The sequence below is a fragment of the Oncorhynchus keta genome, chromosome 19 (assembly GCF_023373465.1).
Source record: "Oncorhynchus keta strain PuntledgeMale-10-30-2019 chromosome 19, Oket_V2, whole genome shotgun sequence".
NCBI classification, from domain to species: domain Eukaryota; kingdom Metazoa; phylum Chordata; class Actinopteri; order Salmoniformes; family Salmonidae; genus Oncorhynchus; species Oncorhynchus keta.
This window is the reverse complement of record NC_068439.1, coordinates 60,776,150-60,796,097: the sequence shown is the minus strand read 5'-3', so window position 1 is coordinate 60,796,097 and position 19,948 is coordinate 60,776,150. Positions and strand designations below refer to the sequence as shown.

The window sequence follows — 19,948 nt, the reverse complement described above, 5'->3', positions numbered from 1 at the left end:
GGCTCGAACCAGCAACACAACGACAACAGCCACCATCGAAGCAGCGTTACCCATGCAGAGCAAGGGGAACAACTACTAGAAGGCTCAGAGCGAGTGAAGTTTGAAAAGCTAATAGCGCACGCTAACTAGCTAGCTTTTTCACTTCGGTTACACCAGCCTCATCTCGGGAGTTGATAGGCTTGAAGTCATAAACAGCTAAATGCTTGACGCACAAGGAAGACCAGCTGGCAAAACGCATGAAAGTGCTGTTTGAATTAATGTTTACGTGCCTGCTTCTGCCTACCACCGCTCAGTCAGATACTTAGATACTTGTATGCTCAGTCAGATTATATGCAACGCAGGACACGCTAGATAATATCTAGTAATATCATCAACCATGTGTAGTTAACTAGTGATTATGATTGATTTGTTTTTTATAAGATACATTTAATGCTAGCTAGCAACTTACCTTGGCTTACTGCATTCGCGTAACAGGCAGTCTCCTTGTGGAGTGCAACGAGAGCGAGGCAGGTCGTTATTGCGTTGTACTAGTTAACTAAGGTTGCAAGATTGAATCCCCGAGCTGACAAGGTGAAAATATGTCGTTCTGCCCCTGAACCATCATTGAAAATAAGAATGTGTTCTTAACTGACTTGCCTAGTTAAATAAAGGTATAAAAATATATATATATATATATATATTTTTAAAAATCTGCGCCTTCCAATTAATCGGTTGACCTCTAGTATGGGGCACATGATGGGGTAAGGCCGAGGAGGAGGCATGTACTGGAGAGACTTGGAGGGCTATTTTCATTGTCAGATAGAGTTTGTAATGTAATGGTAAATGTTTTTCTTCCTCGCTATTTCTGTGTTTTAAGGCTCTAGAGTTGACCAGTGACTATGCGATTCCCAGTTTGGATTAGAGCTTAGTCTGTTTGTGCCCTCCTCTGCGCTGATTGAACAGCTTTAGCTTCTATCCAATGAGCCTCTACTCCCCATCCCAGTACTGCATCATTAATAGAGGCTAGTCTTATAAGAGTTGATTTCTACAAGCAGAATAGCTCAGATTTATAGACCATGTCCTCTCGGGCTGGGAATTGCCAGGGACCTAACGATATGATATCATGATACTTGTGTGCCGATACGATATATATTGCAACTTTAACGATTCTATATGTATTGCGATTCAATATTATGATTTTTATTGCAGTATTCTAAACATATTGCTCACCATATGTCTGCTGCGGAGGGACAAGATGATGAAGGAAAAATACTGGAATTTTGGTGCAGGTACAGCTGACTAGGGCGACAATGCTGTGATATTGTGAAAACGAAATGTATCAATAATGATCAAATAATACCCAGATTTAGATTTTCATCACTAATATTATTTTTTTTGTGTTTTTTAAAAATCAATTCAGATATAGTTGATGTCTGGTTAGAGTGTAGAATTTCTCCTGTGATGTGACCGGAGCATTCAGCTGCTTGCTGCTGGGGGGTTTATATTTATTGATGCACACTCAGAACCAGTTCATTAAAATCCCTTTAGCAAAGTCATACCCTGGGGTGTGTTAATGTATATGTACTGTAAATATGTATGTTCAGCCATGTGTGTGCGAAATATAAGTATTTTACATTGGTGTACAGTACATTGAGACATGTGTTTTGTTTGTTCCGTTTACATGCTGTTCTACAAAACAGGTTTATCAGTAGTCTCCACTGAGTTGGTGGAATCAATTGGACTTAATGGCCGTAGCTGTTTTTTTCCTTTCTCCCCTGATGGTAATTTTCCTAACCAGCTGCACTTTAGAGATTCTCTTCTGCTCTCAGATGCAGCTACAGTACATTGGACATGTTGCCATATGCTATGGCAGGAACCGATGGAGTTGGGTGGTAGAGCTGTTTTATCAAGTTAGAGATATTTTAGGTCATGTTCGACGAGCAGGTGTCCACATCTCATTCCAAAATGATGGGCATTAATATGGAGTTGTTCCTCCCCTTTGCTATAACTGCCTCCACTCTTCTGAGAAGGCTTTCCACTGGATGTTGGAACATTGCTGCAGGGACATGCTTCCATTCAGCACCAAAAGCATTAGTGAGGTCGGGCACTGATGTTGGACGATTTAGGCCTGGCTCGCAGTCCGCTTTCCAATTCATTCCAAAGGTGTTTGATGGGGATTGAGGTCAGGGCTCTTTGCAGGCCAGTCAAGTTCTTCCACACCGATCTCAACAAACCATTTCTGTATGGACCTTGCACGAGGGCATTGTCATGCTGAAACAGGAAAGGGCCTTACTCAAACTGTTTGGCACAAAGTTTGAAGTACAATCATCACTAAAATGTCATTGTATGCTGTAGCGTTAAGATCTCCCTTCACTGGAACTAAGGGGCTTAGCCCGAGCCACGAAAAACACCCCCAGACCATTATTTCTCCTCCACCAAACTTTGCAGTTGGCATTATGCATTGGGGCAGGTAGCGTTCTCCTAGCATCCGCCAAACCCAGATTCGTCTGTCGGACTGCCAGATGGTGAAGCGTGATGTATCACTCCAGATAACACGTTTCCACTGAGTCCAATGGCGGCGAGCTTTACACCACTCCAGTCTTTGCTTAGCATTGCATGTTGATCTTAGGCTTGTGTGCGTCTGCTCGGACATGGAAACCCATTTCATGAAGCTCCCAATGAACAGTTCTTGCGCTGATGTTGCTTCCAGAGGCAGTTTGTAACTCTGTAGTTAGTGTTACAACCATGGGCTACACGCTTCAGCTCTCTGTGATTCCATGAGCTTGTGTGGCCTACCACTTTGCTGCTGAGCCGTTGTTGCTCCTAGACATTTCCATGTCACAATAACAGCAGGGCAGAAATTTGACAAACCTGAAAAGGTGGCTTTCTATGATGGTGCCACATTGAAAGTCACTAAGCTCTTCAGTAAGGCCATTATACTGCCAATGTTTGTTTATGGAGATTGCATGGATGTGCGCTCAATTTTAAGCACCTATCTGCAACGGGTGTGGCTGAAATGTCCAAATCCACCAATTTGAAGTGTTGTCCACATACTTTTTGTGTATATAGTGAATGTCAAGCGTTTTATGGTGCCGGTGTGACAGGTGTTGACATTTGGTTGGTGGGTGACTTTGGTTGTTTCTCTTCATGGCCCCACCCTAGGGAGAAGTTAGGTTACGGTTGAAAAAAGCCCCTATCTCTAGCTCATGACAACAGCACCCAGCAACAATGACATCGTTGTTCAGACTATGGTCGGCGAGAATACAACTACAAAATCAGGAGTTAACTTTTAGCTCTATCTATCCCGTTTTTGTATTCTGCTCATACAAGGAATCCAAGTAACTTTGTATGTTATTCTGGAGATGTGTGGATTAGGTAGTAGTCTTGTCCACCATCCGGCTCTTTAGAAATTAGCCTGGGGACGAGGTTAGGTAGCCATGGCATTAAAACAACAAGCCTTCTCTTCATATCGGGTGAAGTTTCCTAACCACCTTCATCATTCTGACAGTTCCCATACATAGGTAGCAGAGCTAGTCCGTTGGCTAATTTTGGTGTGAATCACTCAGCGGGTTTTGTTGGGTGACACACCTGTGCACGTAGCCGTCACCTTGCCTAATCTTTGTCAGGATGGATGCGTAAACTATGTTGCTTTTCAGGTCTGTTTCGTCGGGCAACCTTGTCAGAAAAGGAAAGTTATTGCTGGAATGAGAAGTCTTTGTTGCACACCACACCTGCTGTTGAACACATTTGTGTATTTTTTGTTGTTGTTGCCTTTTGCTGTATGTGTTGTCCTGTAAAATTATCCAAAGAAACAGGGTATGTCTCAAGGTCTCGAGGTCCAAAACTACTTCCTGCTCTTCTTGGTCAACGGTTGGAAATCCGAGTCGGCATGATAAACTGTGTACCCAGGCTAGGAGTCCCTATGTTTGTAAGTCTGACTGCTACCCTCTGTCTCCTTTTGCCATCAAAGCAGTTTCAATTACACGCGTCATTTCATATAGCTGGCCATCGTCACCGGCCAGCTGCTGGTGAATAACCTGTGTATGAAGTCCCATCTGTATCCTCCATCCTCTGATCAGTGTAAGAAAAGGAGTTATCGATTTTTGTCCTGTCGGTATTTATCCTTGTGTTCAGTATCTGGCATTGTTTGTGGGAGTTGCCCTTCACGCTGATCCATGATCAGTTTTACTTCGGTTATAGCCCTCATGGTGACTTGTTGTGATCATATCTCTACTGAGCTGGATGTCAGAAATATTTGACCTGCTCTATTACGTGGTTGGACACAGACCCTAGTCATCCAAGGAAAGCCTTCGCATACTGTACTCCCCCTCACACCCCCTATGTACCTCTAGTTGACATCGAAATGTGAAACCATTGCAGCACAACTGTAGCCTGACTGACGCGACCCACGTGCCTCACAGCAGAGGGAGAGCTATGACCACGCTGGTCTGGAAAGGAAGCTGTTTGTTTGATTGGTTCTCTCAAATATACTTTTTTTCACTTGGGGGTTGAGACCTCAAATTGTTTGGATTTGAAAATCCAACTGTTGTAATGGAAGAGGGCGGTGCTCAGGGGCTCTGCATGTCTGTTTGAGTGAGAAAGACAGAGAACCAAACAGTAAAAGCACAGCCCACTTTGTCAATGAATTGCGCCGACAACATCAGTCATTCCAGACTCTGAAGTCAGGAGAACTTTGAGAGTTAGTCATGTTAGTCTGGCTAACACCTGTCTGCAGTGTGGTTAAAGTCATCTGGTGGAGCAGGGGGTCTTTTCATGTGTTTGCTATCCATTACCTCTGTCTGGGCCTGTGACAGCCTTAATACTTGGAACAGTGTTACTAACACAGCTTTCCTTGGGAGGCTCCTTTTTAAAGCCCAGCCTTGGCAAAACTTCTACCTCTTACTTTCATCACTCACGTTCCATCTTGAGCTCTCATTCAGCCTCAAGTCCTCTTTGACTTTCCTCAACTCTCTCTTTCTGAACTCTCTTTTTATTCTGTCCTTTCTTCTAGCTTCTCTCCTTTTCACTGTATGTGCCTGTCCCTCTTCTACTCCGTCTCCCTGGTGCCTTTCCTTCCCTCTCGGGTTAAGATGTCCTGTATTGCAGTGACAGTGCAGGTGTCAGGATGTCGTCATCAGTGATTTACTCCGCTGATTTCAGTGGAGCTGGATCTCAATATAGTCTCCTACAAAGTCTCCCCTTTGTCGGGTAGGCCTGGGCTTCAAGGGGGTGCAGAGTCTGATGTTACACTGCAGCAGGGTTACATTCGCCACCAGCGCACGGACGCTAACCCAGTTATGTTTAACAGCTGTCTGTACTGTAACACGATCCCCCTCCTTCTCCCCATCTCATTGTTTCTTCCTCCTGGTCGTGACTTGGTCTGCTCCACTGATCTCTTAAGACCCCTGGACACCTGGCGCATCTCATCTGATATATTATTAATAGTCCCTGACGCTTTGAAGTCATTGATGCCATGATGCAGAGCGTTGCGTTGCCTGGCAAAGTCAATTAAAGGCAAGACTGCCCAACACTTACCTGATTCCCGCTCTTTTTCTCACTATTATTTCCCCCTTCTGTTTTTGTTATTCAGACCTGGATCCCACAATGCTCAGAAGTGCTGCCGCACATGACTGTTTTTTCCCAGTGTGATCTGAATAGAGGCTGATTTTGCTTGTCTGTGCAGATAAAACCGCTGGGAAAGAGAAGAGCCTTTGGGCAGCTGGGTGTCGTCCTTAGTTTAGCAGTGAAGGGCAAATGTATTCATCGCACTTGTTCTCTTTGTTGTACGTTTTCTTCTGAACTGCCTCGGCTGCCTGTCTCTGACCAAACTCAGCCGTGATCTTTTTACCCTCCCATGAGGGCAGAAAAGTGGTGACTTACTGCTTAATAATGTAATTGACTCATTCTGCTCTTTGTTTCTCTGCTTTCATCCACACATGCCCAGATGCTGGACAGATAACGGGGAGGATAGACTGAGCCCTGTACAGTTAGATTAAAGGGGAGGATATTGTATATCAGTTCTGATTTATGTCCCCTCAGTGGTATAGGGTTAAAGGGCTTCTTAAAACGTGCGTTTTCCTGGCATTCTGATGTTATGTTGTCATGGGGCAGCTGGAATGGGTAGAGGTGATCTAAGCAGGGTATTTGTTAGGGCTGGGAATTGCCAGTGACCTGGCAATAAGAAATGATGATGATACTATACAGGGCATTTGCAAATTATTCAGACCTCTTGACTTTTTCTACATTTTGTTACGTTACATCCTTTTTCTAATATTGATTTAAATACATTTTTTTTCTCATCTAGCTGCACACAATACCCCGTAATGACAAAGAAAACAGTAAAAAAAAAAATGTTTGCACATTTATTTACGTAAGTATTCAGACCCTTTGCTATGAGACTCGAACTTGAGCTCAGGTGCATCCTGTTTCCATTGATAATCCTTGATATCATCCTTGAGTCCACCTGTGGTAAATTCGAGTTATTGGACATGATTTGGAAAGGCACACAACTGTCTATGAAAGGTCCCACAGTTGACAGTACAAGTCAGAGCAAAAACCAAGCCATGAGGTTGAAGGAATTGTCCGTAGAGCTCAGAGACAGGATTGTGTCGAGGCACAGATCTGGGGAAGGGTACCAAAACATTTCTGCAGCATTGAAGGTCCCCAAGAACACAGTGGACTCCATCATTCTTAAATGGAAGAAGTTTGGAACAACCAAGACTCTTCTGCATGCTGTGGAGATATTTTTCAGGGACTGGGAGACTAGTGAGGATCGAGGGAGATGAACTGAGCAAAGTACAGGGATCCTTGTGGGTGCGCGCTCTGTCTGGGGGGCGGGCAAGAGTGGGCTCTGTCTGGGGTGAGGGCGAGGGAGTGCACAAACACTGGCACGCTAGCTCGCTCTCAACGGAGATGGCTCTGAGTCACCTGCCAACCATGCCCCACCTTTGGTAACATTTAATGCAAAATGAGCAGAGGGAGGGGAAATGGTGTGGAGGAGAGCAGAATCTCCTCACGTGGTCGGCCTGGCTTTATTAGCTTGGCATTACACAGCTGGAGACCTTTTCCTGCTGTCAATGGCAGTGGTTGTGGTACGGAACATATGCATCTGTGCTCTAATGTGGATTTTGGTCAAGTTATATATTTTTTTGCCATTATGTGCCAGTTTGTGCCTCCAATGTGTTCTCATTACGTGTATTGTAAAGAATACCCCACCAGCAGTATGTGTTTTCCTCTGCGAGTGCTCCTAATTGAATCCTACAGCTCTTAATGTGAGAGCAGTGACAGCTCTTGACTTGTGGGTTACTAAACGTGGGATGAATAGCTCATGTAAGTGCTTTTATCCAACAATACAATTAAATCCCAGGGCAGATACATTTTTCTAAACTGAGGTTTCATGCCTTTTATTGTGTTGTGCATATTTCAATTATACTATCCCGATGAGGTTACATCAACAGGTAAACAGAGGAGTTGTCATATTGTAAATTATGTAATTTCTTCTTGAGCATGTAAACAGTCTCTGCTGCTCAGTGATTTAGTCAGAGATTAGTCTTGTTGAAGAGGTATTGGAATGTTTCTGTCCGATCAGGGGTTCCGTAGTCATCACCTATATAATTAATACAAGTGTTTATGGGTTCATGAGTGAGGTGGGGTCCTGATTATGACCATGCATCTGCAGGGGCAGCCCTGCTCTGTCTGTTACTGACGGTGTCCTTGTAGTTGACCTTTTACTCACTCCCATTCCCATGGCGAACCAACCATTCAGTGAGGTCTGGAATCACCCCTCTCTCTACCGCCCACCCTTGCCACACACCAGGACCAGAATGCATCTGTTCTGTCAGCCCTTCTGGGGCTTTATGGAAAGGGAAAGTAGTATCATTAGAGGTGGAGTCGGTAACCTCTCTAAAGGTCGGTCTAAGATTAGGATTATGGGTCTGGTGAGCTGACCCTAAATATGTGGTTATGGAAAACTTTGACCTCAAGATGATATAGTGACTCTGAGAGTGGTTGGCTTCTATGGCTTCTATGGTTTTATCAGCCAGGGTTGTTGGGGCTATCACATGATTAATCCTCTCTCACTGTGCTGAGTGACTGCTGATAACAAGCATGGAGTAGCCAGTACAGGAGGGGTGTGCGTGTCCAGATGAATGTTGTTGGCGGATGGTTGTGTGGGAGAGTGTTCGCTCAAGGGTGTGTGTTGACGAACCTGTCATCAGGAGCAAAGCCATAACCTCAGTGCTCTTTCCATACTGTACATGAAAACTGTTATATAAGCACTGCTGATTCTGGTCATATCCATTCATTTTCAGATAATGGGTCCTCTTTTAGGTTTTGTAGTTTTATAATAATCACCTGCAGAAAGGGAGACTTCCTCCTGTCAACGTGTGTGTCATAACTCCATGGCAATGCCTGGTTAAGCCTCGTTAATAAGCTCCGAAACACCGCTAATTCTGCCTGGTTATTATGATAAGTCTATTTTGGAGGGAGACAGATGAGGGGGGTGGGGGATGGAGAGCGAATAAGAGGGAGAGGAGAAGAAAGCTCTGAACTGAGGCCAGCTATAAACACCTGTGTGCGCGCAGTGATTTAATCTTCTCCAAACGTGATCTTCATTTAACAACTGTCTGCCTGCAAGGTGAGGGGTGGGGTGAGAGCCTGTTGCTAGGTTACCCCTCCACCACTGTGAGAACAGGATTTCACATCAGCAGCCGTTCACATCAGTGCTAGGCTAGCATGGAGCAGCAGAATCGCTGACTTGCAGCACCCATCCAGCACTACATCATGATTCACTGACTTTTTAAGAAGGGGGCAACATGAACCCGAGAGGGTGGTAGAGAGGAAGGTGGACGGTGGGACGGACTGCACCGCCCTGACTCTGGCAGCAGTAACGGTGAGCGTTGGGCGCTGAGCTGAGTCAAGGGCAGCGTCGAGGAGGGGGGGGTGGGGGGGGGGTGCTGGGGGAGAGCCATGCAGCTCCACACCTCCACACACCGCAAGGCTTCCAGCTTCATCCTTAATGAAAGATCATGCTGCTTGTCTTCCAAAATGGACATCTACCGGTACGTACTGTCTGTACTGTATAGTCTAATATAGTACTATATTCCTCCTCTCTACGTTGGAGAATCTTTTGGGGGTTTTCTCTCAGTACAGAATGTGCCCTGCAGTCGTGTCTTCCTCATCAAATAAACTGTTGCATATTTTTCAAGCAGAGCCTCCAGGCTTGTGGCATCTTAAACACAGCTTGAAGGGTTGGACAGGAACGGTTTCAAATGAAGCCTTGTTCTATGAAATAGATGAAGAGTTTGGTCCATTAATATCTAAATTGTTCCATTATTCCTCTGGTATGATGTTAACATTAAGCAAGCCATAAACATCAAGTTAAGCGAAGAAGAATCTTCATCAAATATTAATATCAGTTCCGTCACATATCTGCTCTATGTGCACTGAGCGTATTTAGCACCTGCCTACTGGGGGCTGAAGCAAAATCATAATTTCAAATGGCATATACACTACCAGCCGAAAGTTTGGACACCATTCCAGGGTTTTTTAAAATGTTTTTTTACTGTTTTCTACATTGTAGAATAATAGTGAAGACCTCAAAACTATGAAATAACACATGGCGTGACATTAATATAATGAATGTTATATATCAAATCAACTAACTAGGTTTCATTTTTACTCAATTCAATTATGTAACAACTCATTAGGATTTGCGGCACCACGGAAGTTGTTTAACGAGTTACCATGTCCCGAATTAAACTCTAGATATATATTGATAAGTATTAATCATTACCTCATATTGGTCTCATAATTAGCATACTCATTGCATCTGCACAAACCCCAGCTTTACTGATCATTCCGTACCACACACATTGATTTAATTATTTACTAACTAAATGATAACACAGGACATACATACATACATACATACATACATACATACATACATACATACATACATACATACATACACTATAGGTTATTGATTAGGAACTTAATACGATCAAAACAGGTTCCTAGTGGACTAACAGCATGACTGCTTGTTTATCAAAAGCGGGTGAAGTGGAGAAAATGGAGAAACGGAACGCTTCTACACTTGAAGCTATGCTCAAAGTAATCATAATACTTTACCCCTGAACCGCCGCCTGTTTGGAGTAAGAGATAATGAATGTATTTGTGTTTTGAATGTCTGTTAGACCCAGGCCTTTGTGGAACGGGTTCTGTTATGCCTTCTCCTGAGCTCTTAAGTGTAAGGCTCTGATTTATCTACAAGAGGTCACGATGTCCTCCTTAGTTGTAGGTGGCTTCAATACCTTGTCCTGTAGTCTGAAGCAGAACTAACAGGATGGTGTTTACGTTCACTCGTTCTGGAAGAGTGGTCCTCTGAAGACAGCTAATCAGCCGTGTCGATGATCCCCAGTGGGGTGATACGAGCAGTGTAGTAGACATCGGGTTGAAGAGAATAACAGGATGGCCCTACTTAAAATCACTTTCTTAGATACTACTTATTACAGCTACTCGGCTGTAACATTGATTGTTAGAGAGGCTACTTTGTCGTCTTGACCTCGTGTTGATTTTCAGGGTTGTAACCAATGGAGACCGATGCTGCAGCGAGAGTCCTTCTGGTCTGATATGTTAATTCTCAACTCATCCTTTATATTCTGGTAAAAAGGGGGCGTTCTGTCATGCTGACACACTCTCTGAGCTCTCTCGGGTGTGGCTACTTACTAAGGCAAAGTATCATCAAAACTATGATCTCGTTAGAAAACTAATCACATTCCTATCTTAACAAAAATACTCTCATTGTCTTTGATATTTCCTACGCAACGTAAAGGATGAACACCTGACATGCAGTGTGTATAGTGTTCGAGGAACAATATTTTTGTTATAATGTTGAAATGTTTTATGACATCACAAAATAGATATTACTTTTCCAAAGACCATCTCTCATCATTCCCCACATTCAGATGTTAGGAATATTGTTCCAGTGTCCGGCCAGGATTGGGAGTCCCATTGGGCGGCGTGCAATTAGCCCAGCATTGTCCGGGTTTGGGCGGTGTAGGCCGTCACTGTAAATAAGAATTTGTTCTTAACTGACTTGCCTAGTTAAATAAAAAAATGTGGACTTAAGAATTTTTGGTTGTAGAAAAAAAGTCTCTGTTACAAAGTCACATTCCAATACTAACTGGTAAAAATAGTCCTTTGCTGCATACAATTTACGTCCGGGCGTGAGGTGTCACAAAACCACCACATCAATCCCCCCTCCCCTCTGCGCGGAAGCGTCCAGTCTATCGTTTAATTTAAGACCTGTAGGTCAGTCAGTCTGGAAAATGTCAAGAACTTTGAATGTTTCTTCAAGGGCAGTTGCAAAAACCATCAAGCACTATGATGAATCTGGCTCTCATGAGGACTGCCAGAGGAAAGGAAGACCCGGAGTTACCTCTGCTGCAGAGGATGAGTTCAATAGAGTTTCCAGCCTCAAATGAAATTCCAGTCCAAATGAATTGGGTTCAAATAAGACACATCTCAACATCAACTGTTCAGAGGAGACTGTGTGAATCAGGACTTCATGGTCAAATTGCTGCTTAGAAACCTCTACTAAAGGACACCAATGAGAAGAGACTTGTTTGGGCTAAGAAACACGAGCAATGGACATTAGACTGGTGGAGATCTGTCCTTTTGGGTTCCAACCACCGTGTTTTTGTGAGACGCAGAGTTGGTGAACGGATGATCTCTGCATGTGTATTTCCCACCGCGAAGCATGGATGTTGAGTAACAACACAATGTGGCCAGTCAACCATGAGACAAAAACCAGTGGTGTCCAGCCAGTTCCCATGCCGCCCAACAGGGCCTGTTCTGTTAGCCAAAGGGATGGGTGTAGATAGATGGCTGTGTTCCATATGAAATGGCAGCTGACAGTGCCCAGTAGGGTAAAACGCCTCGAGAGGAGGAACTGGTCCAAGTTAGCACTAACCTGCCACTTTCACACCGTCTCGCTAGCCACCCTTCAAACGCCTGATGAGGTTGGCTTGTTCACAAACACAGTGCTGCTGCTGTCACTCACACACACAAGCTAGCAGTGTGTTCACAAGGTTGGAGCCTCTGGAGGGTTGAGGCTGCACGCAAACTGATTTTCTCCTCAAACACATTCTGTATGACATGTTTTTCTTTCAGTTGCCATGTCATTGTTTTGCAGTCTCATTCCGTTTGTGGCACCGGTTTGGTTTGTTTCTGCTTTTTGATTGAGTTATGATCCTTCACACCTGGCGGTTTCAGAAGGAGAACACATGGTGCAGTGTTGGTATGACAACACTGTATTACAATGTCTCTCCCACACCTCTCTCTACTACAACCTCTTGCAGTTAGAACCCCAGACAGACCTCAAATACAGTTTTATTTGTCACGTGCCAAATACAGCAGGTGTAGACTTGACTGTGAAATGCTTATTTACGAGCCCTTTATCAACAATGCGAAGTTAAAAAGGAAGGCAAATTTGCTAAGAATAAAAAAGGAAATGGTCTGTTACTGCAGTATGTGGAACCTGTTTGACTCGGTACCAGTACTACCAAAGTGTACGAGGTAGAGGTAATTGTGCTAATATGTACATGTGGGTAGGGGTAAAAGTGACTCAGCAATTAGGATTGATAATAGCAGCAGTTTATGTGAAGAGTTGTAAGGCTGTCCCCCACCCTCAAAAAATGAATCTTAGTCGACTGAAAGGAATCTGTACTTTTGACCAATCTGTTTGGTTGAACGTTTTTAACTTGTATTTTTCCATACACATTAAGTTGCCGGTAATGGGCTACACGAGGAGTCGGCAATGTTTTTCATGTGGAATGCCAATTTATCTTGCCACTTAAACCGATCTGCGTGCCAAGTATGGTTTTTGTATGCACATTTTCATGATAGTTGCGTTTCATTTATAATAATATCTTTATCTCAATCATTGTCACGTTTTTAAACAAAATTCTATCCGCAGCTAAATGATACAAAAACCTAAGGTAACTTCTATTGCCAACTATGTAAAAATAGCCTACATAAAGCCAACAACTAAAAACATTGTAGCCTGCAGGTAGAAAATATCCTGTTTTTTTTTTTTTAAACAAAAAATAATTATAAATGAAAAAAAAATCCTAAAAATCACATTGGCTACACATGGCTTGTCTGCAACAAACTTGAAACGTATCAACTAACTTGGGCCTGGCTCAGACTTGTGCTAGCAAACTTGCAGCATTGTATAAAATATTCTGGGCCCTCAGTTTCCTAACCAGTGAGCTCGGGACAGACAGATGTAGGCTATTTGCTCAAGGGATAAGCAGCAGGACTTGGGCAGGAGCTCACCGGAGCTGAGTACCATCACCTCCCAGTTTTCTACTGCTTGAGTTCCTGTTCCTCTTGTAGAATATTAGTTCAAAAGTATTGTGGCACTCCTGTACCTAAATATAAACGTCACCAGCACCCAAAATGAGTAATCAAGTAGGTCGATTTGATGATGTTTCCACTGGATCAGAGCATTTTTTTCCCTTTCACACTGAGTGGTTATCGAAAGGGAGAGAGCTGGAAAGATTTTAAGTACATTTGAGGTACTATTGTCATTTTCAATGGATGTTAAAACAGACATTGTTTGCTTGCTGTTTTGAGGTGAAGGAAACATTACTTTGAGAAGATCCACAGGTCAGTTATTAGTGGTGGTGCTTTAAGCCAATCAGAAATACTGTTAGATCCCCAAATGGGCACATTTCTATACCTTCATTTGTGTTCAGGCCAGGTAGCCTAAAGGCCTACTTCTATGCATGCACGTTGTTACTCAACATGGACAGGAGTGCTCCAAACAGACTCCGTTGACAACTCATAAATGGAATGAAATAAAACTTATTTCTCACAAGTGTATACTGTAAAATGTTCAAAAGACTGGAAAAATAATATTGAATGCATTAAAAAAACATTTTCTTTTTATTTTACCTTTATTTAACTAGGCAAGTCAGTTAACAAATTCTTATTTTCAATGACTGCTTAGGAACAGTGGGTTAACTGCCTGTTCAAGGACAGAACGACTTCTACCTTGTAAGCTTGGGGATTCGATCTTGCAACCTTTAGGTTACAAGTCTAACGGTCTAACCGCTAGGCTACCTTACCATAACCAAAGTAACAAGCGTTGTATATTACAAATTATAGGAATGAATGGTACATGTACTTCTGGTGATGTACAGAATGTAATGGAGGAATTGATTTACACTAACAATCAAACGCAAACAATTCACACAAAGTTATGAAACAATGCATGTGCACAAATTGGTGGGAGAGCGAATTCTGGACGGAAGTGTTTTGTGCACCGGGGCGCATGGTCAAGCCAATGTCTGCATTGACCATGCTGCATTTATGGTAATATGGCCTCAGCAGAATTTAGGGCGGCGCAGTGAAAAGCTGTTGTCAATGAAGTGAGTTTGTGTTTATACATGATATACTGCCCCACCTACCGTCAACCAATCATGTCAATGGAGCCCTCCACGTTGTTACAGAATTTGGGAGGCGCATGGCGATGCGGTACTGAGTAGAGGTTGACCGATTATGATTTTTCGATACCGATTATTGGAGGACCAAAAAAAGCAGATACCGATTTAATCGACCGATTTTGAGAAGAAAAAAAAATGCATGTTTGTATTTATTTGTAATAATGACAATTACAACAATACTGAATGAACACTTATTTTAACCTAATAATACATCAATAAATCAATTTAGCCTCAAATAAATAATGAAACATGTTCATTTTGGTTTAAATAATGCAAAAACAAAGTGTTGTAGAAGAAAGTAAAAGTGCAATATGTGCTATGTAAGAAAGCTAACGTTTCAGTTCCTTGCTCAGAACATGAGAACATATGAAAGCTGGTGGTTCCTTTTAACATGAGTCTTCAATATTCCCAGGTAAGAAGTTTTAGGCTGTAGCTATTATCGGAATTATAGGACTATTTCCTTCTATACCATTTGTATTTCATTAACCTTTGTTCTTATTGGCACTTTAGTATTGCCAGTGTAACAGTATAGCTTCCGTCCCTCTCCTCGCTCGAACCGGGAACGCATCGACAACAGCCACCCTAGAAGCAGCGTTACCCATGCAGAGCAAGGGGAACAACTACGAGAAGGCTCAGAGCGAGTGACGTTTGAAACGCTATTAACGCGCACTAACTAGCTAGCCATTTCACTACGGTTACACCAGCCTCTCGGGAGTTGATAGGCTTGAAGTCATAAACAGTGCAATGCTTGACGCACAACGAAGAGCTGCTGGCAAAACACATGAAAGTGCTGTTTGAATGGATGTTTACGCGCCTGCTTCTGCCTACCTCCGCTCAGTTAGATACTTGTATGCTCAGTCATATTATATGCTAGATAATATCTAGTAATATCATCAACCATGTGTAGTTAACTAGTGATTATGATTGATTTGTTTTTTATAAGATACATTTAATGCTAGCTAGCAACTTACCTTGGCTTACTGCATTCACGTAACAGGCAGTCTCCTTGCGGAGTGCAACGAGAGAGAGGCAGGTCGTTATTGCGTTGGACTAGTTAACGAAGGTTGCAAGATTGGATCCCCCGAGCTGACAAGGTGAAAATCTGTTCTGCCGCTGAACGAGGCGGTTAACCCACAGTTCCTAGGCCGTCATTGAAAATAAGAATGTGTTCTCAACTGACTTGCCTAGTTCAATAAAGGTGTAAATAAAAAACATTGGCAAAATCGGTGTCCAGAAATACTGATTTCCGATTGTTATGAAAACTTGAAATCGGCCATTCCGATTTAATTGGTCGACCTCTGTAGGCCCCACAATTGTCACACCCTCCACATGGAGCCTCCGACCACCTTTTTCGGATCAAGCATGAATTGGCTTTTAGTCCTCAATGGATTAGTTCACTGAGATGGGCGCATGTGTCTATGTGCGCGCGTGTGTGTGTGCATACACACAATGCATTCGGAAAGTATTCATCCTCGACTTTTTCCACATTTTGTTACATTACAGCCTTATTCTAAAATGGATGAAAAAAAATGCTCATCAATCTACACACGATAACCCTTAATGGAAAAAGAGAAACCAGTTTTATATATATATATATTATTCAGACCCTTTGCCATTTGAGTTGAAATTGAGCTCAGGTGCATCCTGTTTCCATTGATCATCCTTGATGTTTCTACAACTTAATTGGAGTCCACCTGTGGTCAATTTGATTTGATTGGACATGATTTGTAAAGGCACACACCTGTCTATATAAGGCCCCACAGTTGACAGTGCATGTCAGTGCAGGAGTGGTTTCGGGACAAGTCTCAATGTCCTTGAGTTGCCCAGCCAGAGCCCGGACTTGAACCTGATCGAACATCTCTGGAGAGAGCTGAAAATAGCGGTGCAGCGGCGATCCCCATCAAACCTGACAGAGCTTAAGAGGATCTGCAGAGAAGAATTTCAGGTGTGCCAAGTTTGTAGGGTCATACCCAAGAAGACTCTAGACTAATTTTCAGGGCTTTCCTCCAATGTGAATGGGGGCGTGCTCTGCCCTCCTAATCCGGTAATCCACAATCGCCACTTTTTTTTATTTTTATCTTGCTGACGTTGAGGGGGAGGTTGTTGTCCTGGCGCCACACTGACCTCCTCCCTATAGGCTGTGTCATTGTCGTCGGTGATGAGGCCTACCACTTCCGTGTCGTCGGCAAACTGGTGTTAAAGTCGTGGGTGAACAGACCTGCACAAGGTTTATTCTGACACTCCCCAAGGGTTCTTTCTGGAGCTGGTTACCATGGTACTGTCAAAGGTCAGCCCAATTACAGCCAATCAGAGGCTGGTGTGTTGCTCACGCCAGTGAAGGACCCAGTAATCTAGTGGTCCCATGGGTCTTCTATGTCCTATGGGTAATGACTTCATTAGGGTGGAATTGAATCCACAGGGATGGTCTGTGATCTTCACAACTGCTACTACAGTACAATATTAAGAAAGGTTTTTCCCGGGAAAGGTACATTTTTAGAATGATTGACTAGCTTACTTTGACCTTACTCTTACTTACTGTCTCTTGAGTCCTGTGTGGCTCTGTGTTGAACGTGTTGATCATTAATGTACCAGTTAACACGCTTGCTCCGATGAACGAGAGCTGGTACTGACCCTTGTCATCTGACCGCAAGATTGCATCACATGTACTGAAAATATCACACGTTCAGAATGTGGCTTCACAGAAGGTAATAAAGTTGTGCCCAATTCCTACTTATCTCTTGAAAGCAAGTGAAGGCCTCCTGTTTTCCAGTTGAGCTATTTTTCAGATTTGAATTGTGCTTTGTGATTGCCTCAGTGAGCCCCAGTGTGAACAGCTCACAAAGTCATCATTGTAATTCTATGAATCTTACCCAGTTGATTAACCCACCCACTTTCCCAAATCTTAAATTCCCAGATAAATCTACCCTGATTGATTTGATATTGATAAATGTTCCACATAAATTTGATGTACTCTGCGCCATCATCTTGGAACACCTTACAAAATACTTTAAAAGTGGAATAACTTGTCCCGATGAGTGTTTTTAAATCACTGAAGGATTTTGAGGAGGATTCCCTGACCTGTCAATGTTTTTAATTTGCTGTTTTTTTTTATTGTGTTATACTCTTGTGAATACAATGGTTTTTACTAGATTACTTGTAGTTTTTCATGTTGTCTGTGTAATTTTTTGTAATGACTTGGTGCTGCCTATCTTGGCCAGGGCGCTCTTGAAAAAGAGATTTTAATCTCAATGAGCCCTTCCTGGTTAAATAAAGGTTAGATAAAATGATGAAGGTATTAATGGTCAGTCAGTCGCCTCCCAACTGTCCCATTTTAGAGTGTTCCAGTCTGTGTGCCAGCGGCTGAGGGCAGGCCTCCCCTGCCTCGTAAATACAGCCCATATAGTTTAGCCTCAGCCAGCTCAGAGATGTCACCTCAGCAGCTGGCCCGCCTGAATGTTTTTAGTGATGCCTCACATTGTCCTGCCTATCAAGCAGCATGAATGAACATTGTCTCTCTCGCTCTCTCTCTCCCTATCCCTGCTCTCGCTGTCTATCCCACCAAATCTGCTTATGTTATGCATGACTCATGGCAGTGAGTGGTGTGTATTTTTAAGCTGTTGGTCTGCTCCCTCTGTGCTATACTATGTTTGTTTGGTTGGTGGTGAGGAGGGGGCTCCCTCTGTATGGCTGGCGTCAGAGTGGAGGTAAGAGGTAGGCTGTTGATGTGTTGGCGGTACGTATGGCAGGACCAGGAAAACAGCTGCTGGTGTGTGTGAGAAAAAGGAGGATAATCAGACTGCAGGATGTAATGACAGAGTACAACAGTTGTGATCTTACATTCTCACTCCCTCCCCACCCGTGGACATGCAAGCATAGACACACACACACACACACACACACACACACACACACACACACACACACGGCAATAGGTCAATCCCTCGTATCTGATGCTCTACAAGCCTGTGTGTGACTGTGTGAAATAGTGAGAGCGATGAATGGTTTAGTCTGGGTGTCTCGCTCTTTCCCAGCTATGCGGAAGCAGTAAGGGATCCAGATCAAAACCCACCCACCTACAGTGTTGCTAAGGCGATGGCTGTAGTTTGGAGAAAATTAAGTGCCAATGAAGGATTGTGTCTAGTGAGGGAGGGGGCTCACTGCACATTTCCACAACATGCCCCCCTTCAACCAGTCTTGCATATTACTAGTTTCACAAGGTGTGAAAGGTCTGAGGGAGATTTCATGGGAATGAAAAGGAATCCATTTTCGGCACTCTTTCCACTGAGAATGTTCCTTCTGCACTGTGACATGCTGTGGAGGGGGTTGAGAGCAACACACACACACCTTGTCTTTTTAGGGACATCAGTACAACTGTCAGCCGTTTAAGAGAACAGCTTGAACTTGGAAATGACTGACTGTACTGTTCAGTGTTCATGTAGCATTACTCCTGACAATCAAGGCTTTCTCTTTCCATCTCTATTACATGATTTAGTCTGTTCAGAAAAATGTAGTATGTTCATGGTATTTCATTCTTACACTGGGATTTAAAGTGCATTCAAGGATAAGACCACAAAGTGTTCCAATGCTTCTGCTGGAAACGATCCTGGCTACAGAGGGCTGTGTTATCTAGCCAACTCTTATAACGATCTGCCTCTGACTATTGTTGTCATGCCAGACATGTTCGCCAAAGCTATACAGATGGTCCAGACTATCACCAAACCATCTATGAGTCATATAAATTCCTTATTGATGACATACAGATGTAAGATCTTAATTTGAGCCGGTTTGCTAGAGTAGGAAAATGATCCTGCAGCAACAGGGGATGTGGATTATAATTAATGGACATTTTTGTAGGGGTTGATAGATACATTTATCGTAAGGAAAAAATCAAGTCTCAAATACACTACACGTTCTCGTGCAACAGGGTGATCAAATTAAGATCTTACCTCTGTAATCAGTCGGGTGTCTTTTTAAAAATTGAATACAAGCTGAAGAGGAGTGGGAGGTTGAGGTCTTTCAGTGATTAGCATACTATCGTTAGCCTGCTAGCGTTAGCCTTGATACTGGACCTCCATTCATTTCTCAGCAGGGGTCTGGTGGTCATTCCAACACCTATCTACACTGGGCCTCTAACAGTCTGAACAACAGCAGGCTTCTGGCACCACCATCAGTGAGTTTACAGCAGTGACATTTCTCACGCCTCCCCTTCTGCTCTTCTACCATAGCTGAGAGGAATCCACAGTATTATTTCTGTCTGCTATAGATCTGTAGCACTCTGGAGCTGTGGAGAAAGTGTTAAAACGTAGGAGTGTTTAAACTACCTCTCTGAGCTGTTTGCTGAGCAAATGAAAGCATATCACGTTTTGTGCTCTGAAGGAAGCATTCTAGGAACAGAACAGTCCACTCTGGTCACATGTTGAGTTAAGGGTACCGTTGCATCCCATCTCAAGCCAGCA

General features: G+C 43.2%; 1 protein-coding gene across 4 annotated transcripts in view; it reads left to right on the top strand.

Moving 5' to 3' along the window:
- Positions 1-19,948, top strand: part of LOC118397866 (protein enabled homolog) — a 151,167-nt gene that overhangs the window by 32,124 nt on the left and 99,095 nt on the right. The gene's annotated exons all lie outside the window — the stretch shown is intronic.